This window comes from Carlito syrichta, unplaced genomic scaffold, assembly GCF_000164805.1.
Source record: "Carlito syrichta isolate Samal-C Ts95f unplaced genomic scaffold, Tarsius_syrichta-2.0.1 Scaffold288937, whole genome shotgun sequence".
NCBI classification, from domain to species: domain Eukaryota; kingdom Metazoa; phylum Chordata; class Mammalia; order Primates; family Tarsiidae; genus Carlito; species Carlito syrichta.
The window spans coordinates 56,108-63,587 of NW_007233033.1; positions in this window are offsets into that span (position 1 = coordinate 56,108).

Consider the following 7,480-nt stretch of genomic DNA (forward strand, 5'->3'; position numbering starts at 1 on the left):
GGCCACTGCACTCCAGTCTGGGCGACAGAGTGAGATTCCAACTCAAAAAAAAAAAATGGCAACAGCAGTAGGACCTGATTCACAGGGTGGGTGTGAAGATTACATGAGCTAATACATGTAAAGCACTTTAGATAGCGCCTGGTACATGGTAACACTCAGCACATTAGCCAGTATAAGTTTATCACAGTTCATCTCGATTGCTTTTATGGTTGCCAGGGGATATACTCCAGGCGAGCCCACCTACCCCAATGGGGGATTCCTATCACTTCCTACATCTATCACTTCTTACATGACGGTGGGCAGTTGTTCCAGGGGTGCCCTCAGTGAGGGAATCGGTGGCTTGATTGTATCTTATTGGTGAACCCAGGCAGTTAGTTGGATCAAACACATTCCCATGGTTAGGAGAAACAGGTTTGTGTGTGTGTGTGTGTGTGTGTGTGTGTGTGTGTGTGTGTGTGTGTGTGTGTTTTGAGTCGGGGTTGTACTCTGTGGTCCAAGCTGTAGTGCGGTGGCATGATCACAGCTCACCACAGTCTCAAACTGCTAGGCTCAAGCAATCCTCCCACCTTGGTCTTCCAAAATGCTGGGATTAGACATGAGCCACCATGCCCGGCAGAAACAGGTTTTTTTTTTTAAACCGTTTTTCTTTAGGAACCATAATGTAGGGAGCCATATTGTGCCAGACCCAGTGCCAGGTGCTCTGCTCATATTATTTGATTTCCCTCCCAACCACCCCAGGAAGTGGTTCAAGAATCCCCATTTACAAGTGCAGAAGCTGAGATCAGAGAGGCTGACAGCCATGTACTAAGGCCACAGAGCCCGTCTGTGCCAGAGTCAGAAGTGGGAACTGTCAGAACTGCTATGGCCTGGTCAGCCTCTTGCTGTTTTCACAACATAGCTATCAACAGCATCACATAGGCCATTCACTGAGGACCTACTGTGTGCCAGATCACACATAGCATGCAGGTGGCAGAGATGGGGTCCTCGTGGACCCTGCCCTAAAGGAGCTGCCTGCCTTATGGGGTAGGCATGATGTAATGTACTCAAGGCTCGGAGAGAGAGGCACACAGAGGGCCTGGGGGATGACTCAGAGAAGGCTTCCTGGAGGAGGCAGCCTTTGAATTGGGCCTTAAAGATAGGGAGTCTGACCAGGCCAGGTGGTGGGGAGGCATTTCAAGTCAGAAATGCAAGATGATAGGCAGGATTTAAGCAGGGAGGATACTAAAGCAGCTACTGAGGACGGTAGGCTGGAGGCTGGCAGAGGGGTGAGGCTGTGGGCATGGAGTCTACCCTGCCCGGGGTTCAGGGGTGGAACCTATGGAGAGCATGTCCCGATGGGGTGGGGGCAGTGAGATGGGGCTGGGGACTGCCTGGAGGAGGCTGAAGTGGAGCAGAGGGAGAAAGCAGAGGCGCGTCCCCTGGTCCTGGGAACCCACACGCTTCTAACAGGCACAGTGTGTTTCCACAGGGGTTTAGGTCAGAGCGTCTTCATCACTCCTCCCCTTGTGGGTACACAGACGAGTGCATGAAGGGTTTACTGTAGAATCTAACACCAGGGATGAAGCGGCAAACCACAGGTTACCTGGTAACCCCACTTGGTCATCTCTGGCGACGGAAAGCTCACTTCCTCCCAAGGTAGTTTATTCTACGTTCAGACCTGAGGTAACACGTCTTATTTTGAGCCCAGTGTGGCCTCCTTGGGGCCCTCCTATTTCCCCCACTCTCCACTTCTGGCCCTAGCTCTGTCCTTTGGGGACCCATAGGCACATTGGGCTCCTCTGTCCCAGACCAGCTCCTTGGGTATTTGAAGGCAGATAACTCATTCCTTGAGTATGTTCCTTTCCAAGCTGAACAAATCCCTACAACTGGAAAAGACTTCCAAAACACCAGACTAGCCCACACCTTGCATCTCTAGAAGAGAAATTTGTGTGGTAGGAACACATATGTGTTTGAGACATGTCAGCTAGGACAGGTGATGGAGGGCTTTGATGAGGAAGGTGGGAGTCGGACAGTGAGGAGTCCTGGTAGGTGTTGGAGCAGGGGAGTGATGTGGCCAGACATGGGCTTCAGAAGGGTCAGACTGGCTTTAAGAGCACAGCAGGAAGCTGAGCATGATGGCTCACACCCAGCACTTTGGGAGGCTAAGGCGGGAGGACTGCTTGAGGCCAGGAGTTTGAGACCAGCCTGGGCAACATAGTGAGACCCTGTCTCTACATAAAATAAAAAATTAGCCAAGTGTAGTGGCACGCACCTGTCGTCCCAGCTACTTGAGAGGCTGAGGTAGCTGGGCGTGGTGGCTCACATCTGTAATCCCAGCACTTTGGGAGGCGGAAGTGAGAGTATTACCTGAGCTCAGGGGTTCAAGACTAACCTGGGCAACCTGGCGAGACCTTGTCTCTACAATAAATCAAAAAATTAGTCAATTGTGGTGATGCACACCTGTAGTTCCAGCTACTTGGAAGGCTGAGGTGGAAGGATTGCCTGAGCCCAGCAGGTCAAGGCTGCGATGACCATGAACGTGCCACTGCACTCCAGCCTGGACAACAGAATGAGACTTCGACTCAAAAACAAAAAAAGAGAGAGGCTGAGGTGGAATGATTGCCTGAGTCCAGGAAGTCAAGATTGCAATGAGCCCAGGAGGTCAAGGCTGTGGTGAGCCATGATTGTGCCACTGCACTCCAGCCTGGAGGACAGTGGAAAAAAAAAAAACAGTAGAGAAGTGCCCCTCCCCCTTCTTCTCCCAGGCACCGGAAGACTGCGGAGTCCTTTCAGCCCCTCAGGCCCACATCTCCTCTGGCCTGGTCCACTCCCAGCAGTGCTCCAGGGCCAACCCCCAGGGGCTCTGCCTGCCCTTGCCTTTACTCCTCCCCACCCTCCACACCCCACAGCAAAGTCCACCCTCCTCACCTTCCCCCACCTCACTCCCCTGTGGTGGCTCTGCTTCAGCCTGGGCCCAGGGTCAGGAGCACAACCTGGCCTTTCCCAGAGGCTCAGGGCGGGCCTCTCCCCAACCTTCCCGGATGCCTTTGTTCCAGGAGCACAGTCCTGGGTTGCCAAGGCTGCAGGCACAGGTTGCGAAACACCTCCAGCCTCCCTCCACCTGGCTCACTCTGGGTCACAATAGCCAAGAGGGTGGGACCGCGGCTGTCACTCCCTTTGAGACACCTGACACTGCCCGGGGCAGCCTCGCCCTTCTCAGAAGAACTTCCTGGATTCTGTGGCAAGGCCAGACATCCTCCAACCCCCACGCTCTTGACACACTGCATTAATCAGCTAGCTGGTCCCTTCCTTCCTTCACATGCCACTTGCTTACTGACACCTCTCTAGGCCTGGCATGGAAGGTAAAACCTGCCCACCAACAAGGATCTGATGGAAATTGGCATCAAGCCTCGGGAGCCGCAGATTGGTTAAGAAAGAGCCAGGCCTGGGCTCCACACCACATTGCTCAGGGTCCTCCGGGAGGTCCTCTCCCCTGAGCCTCAGCAACTTCATCCGTGGAGTGGGGCAGAACCGCCTATAAAAGGGGTTCATGCTCATAAAGCATCAGCACAATCACCCCACCCCTGTTACCACATGATGAAGGGACCCCAAGGCCTGTCTGCACAGGTAAGCCCCACAGGATGGCACCCGAAGGTGTGTCTGTTCCCCTCGCTCAGCCTCTTGTGCCTGTGCAGTCGTATTGGATGTGGTTGCTTAAGAAACATCAACGGTGCAGTGGCTCATGCCTGTAATCCCAGCACTTTGGGAGGCCGAGGTGAGAGGATTGCCTGAGCCCAGGAGTTTGAGACCGGCCCGGGCAACTTAGTGAAACCTCGTCTCTACAATAAATCAAGAAAATTAGCTGGGCATGGGGGCGTGCAACCGTAGTCCCAGCTACTTGGAAGGCTGAGGCGCAAGGATCACCTGGCCCAGAAGGTCAAGGCTGCGTTAGCCGTGATCACGTCGCTGCACTCCAGCCTGGGCGACAGAGTGAGATTCTGACTCAAAACAAAACAAAACAAAACGTCGACCAAATGCAAAACGAAGAGCTTGAGTCAAACAAACCACACACCAAGAGGCATGTATGAGGCAACCAGGGACATTGAAACATGAATTGGGAATCGGCTAGCACAGGAGTTATTAATGTTGGGATCCTGGTGTTGTGGTTATGTTAGGAAATATCCATTTTTTAGTATTGCACAAGGCTGTGGATGGGGTAAAATGACAGAATGTCCAGGATTTGCTTTAAAATACTTCAGGGAAAGGAAGAGATGGATGAAGCATGAGGGCAAACTCTTGATAATTCTAGAATTTGGGCGTTGAAGAGTTCATGACACTGTTTTCATCTACTTTTGTGTTTGGGATTTTTCTATAATGATGGCAATAAAATTAGACAAAGAGCCTTGCTACTGAAAACACAGTTTGCACACCAGCAGCATTACCGTCACCTGGGAGGAGGAATGTCACATTTAGCAAACAAAAATACAGGATGCCCTGTTAAATTCGAATGTCAGATAAATAACAAATAATGTTTTAGCATAAGTCAGTCCCAGATAGCATTTTACTTATGCCAAAAAATTATTTGCAAAAATAGCTTGACAGTTTCTTATAAAACTAAACATGCAACTACCTTCTAACCCAGCAACTGCATCCTGGGATTTATGCCAGAGAAATGGAGACTTGGGTATGTTCACCCAAAAACTGGTACACAAATATTTACAGCAGCTTTATTTGTAAGAGACCCAAACTGGAAACAACCCAATGGCTTTCAGTGGGTGAAGGGTTAAACTGTGGTACACCCATACCACAGAATACTACTCAACCATAGAAGGATCACACTATACACACAACAACCAGGGTGAATTGCCTGATAATTATGCTGTGTGAAAAAAGTCAAACCCCAAAGGGATCATACTGTACGATCCCATTTATATATGATTTCTAAAATGGCAAAAATACAGAAATGAAAAACAAGTGAGTGCTTGTCCAGGGTTAAGGGGGTGAGGGGTGGAGGGGCGTGGTTGTGGCTACCGATGGGCAGCGTGAGAGATCTTTGTAATGATGGAATGTTCCGTATCGTGACTTTATTGATGCCAATATCCCGGTTGTGACATTGTACTATAGTTCTTTTAAAAAAATTTTTGTAGCCGCGTGCGGTGGCTCAAGCCTGTAATCTCAGCACTTGGAGGCCGAGACAAGAGGATTGCCTGAGTCCAGGAGTTCGAGACCAGCCTGGGCAACTTGGGACTCGTCTCTACAATAAATAAAAAAAATTAGCCAGGCGAAGTGGTGCATGCCTGTAATTCCAGCTACTTGGAAGGCTGAGGCAGAAAGATCACCCGAACTCACCAGGTTGAGGCTGCGGTGGCTGTGAGCATGCCACTGTACTCCAGTCTGAGTGACAGAGTGAGACCCCAACTCAAAAAACAAAAAATTTTGTGAGCCACCCTGCTGGGACTATAGTCTTGCAAGATGTCACCATTGAGGAAAACTGGGTAAAGGGCATGCAGAATTTCACTGTATTATTTCTTCTGCTTGTGAAATCTACAATATCTCAAAATAAAAAGCTCAATTAAAAATCTAGACCAGGCTTGGTGGCTCAGCCTGTAATCCCAGCACTTTGGGAGGCCGAGGCAAGTGGATTGCCTGAGCACACGTGTTCGAGACCCACCCAGGCAACTTGGCAAGACCATCTCTTCAATAAATCAAAAATTAGCCAGGCGTGGTAGCGCGCGCCTGTAGTTCCGGCTACTTGGAAGGCTGAGGCGGAAGGATTGCCAGAGCCCAGCAGGGCGAGGCTGTGGTGGCCGGGAGTGTGCCACTGCATTTCAGTCTGGGCAACAGAGTGAGACTCCAACTCAAATAAATAAATAAATAAATAAATAAGCTAAAAGGCTATGTTGTTTATCTGAAATTCCAACGCAACTGGGTATCCTGTGTTTTTTCTGGCAACCAGGGAAGCTTGCTGGAAATGCAGACTCCACTTCAGACCCACTGCATCAGAATCTGCGCTCTTAACACTCATGTGTGAGAAGCTCTGATCCCCCAGCTCCTGCTGTGCCTGGATTCCCAGGAATCTGTGATGTGTCCTCAAGCTATTTATGACATTTCAAAAAGCCCAAAGGGAATCACATTTTACCCAGGATCAAGCTGTGCGGGACCAGTGAGTTTTAACACTCAGAACAGAGCCCAGAATCTTGCCTTGGCTTACAACAATTTCCCAGTCTGGATGGACCCTGCTCCCCAGGCTGACGTCACCCCCCACCACTCTTGTCCATGTGAGATGCACAAACATGTCAAACCCATTCCCACCTCAGGGCCATTGCACTTACCATTCGTTCTGCCAGACCACTCTCCCTCTAAAGCTGCACATGGATTTCTACTCAAAGGACACCTCCCCAGAAATGCGTTCCTGGATCATCTAAATTAGGTACCCTTCTCTCTTTCCGGGCCACACTCCATCGCATCAAACAGATTTATTTTCAGTTGTTAATATTTATTGATTTATTTATGTTTGTTTTTTTGCGAATTTTTTTTTAAGCTGTGGAGTACAATTCAGGGTTAGGTATACATATGTTCATTATGCAGGTACCCTTGTTGATGAGGTGTGCCCCTCCCTTCCCCAGGCAGATTCCCACTACTGCCAATCCTGCTTCCCTGTTCCCGTCCCAGCAGTTTCCTGCTACTGCCAATCCTTTTCTTATAGTATTCCCATAATTGTTCAAGATCCGCTTATGAGTGAGAACATGTGATACTCAGTTCTATTAATACTTATTTACATGTGAGTTAGAAACTGGGGCAGTTCTGAGAGTCTGAGTAACAAAAATCATGAAAACCAATTAATGAATTGTTGAATTAAATCTCGTTTCGCCCTTGTCACTCCTCTGCTTAAACATTTCAACTCTCTTTAGAACACAGTTCACATGTCTGACACCAGCATTCAAGGCTCTTCTCACCTGGTCCCAGTCCACTTCCCCAGGGTCCTTCCCTTCCTCTCCTTCACTGACTGCTCATTTGTTCTGGCCGGACTGCTGTTCTCTGCGCGTCTCCTTGAACATTCCACATTCCGCCTCCATGCTTTTTACTTATGCCATTGCCTTTGCCATTTATGCTCTCTCTGCTTATTCAGATGAACAAATTAGGTAATTTGTTCGGTCATTAAAAATGCATGAGCACCAATTATGTGCCCAAGAGCACGAGGAGGTACTAGCAGAGCACAAACAACTCTAATTCAAAGGAGTCAGGGCGTGGTGTCCTAAGAAAATGATACGCTGTGGAATACATCCTAAGAAAGGAGCATGTTGTGGACATTTAAGGGAGGAAGAAAAGGTGTCTATCCATGAATATAGTACACGTTTCCATTAATTGAGGTCATCTTTAATATTAGTCTTTCAAGAATGCTCTAGGCAGGGCACAGTGGCCCACGCCTGTAATCTCAGCATTTTGGAAGGCCAAGGTGAGAGGATTGGCTGAGTGTAGGAGTTCGAGGCCAGCCTGGGCA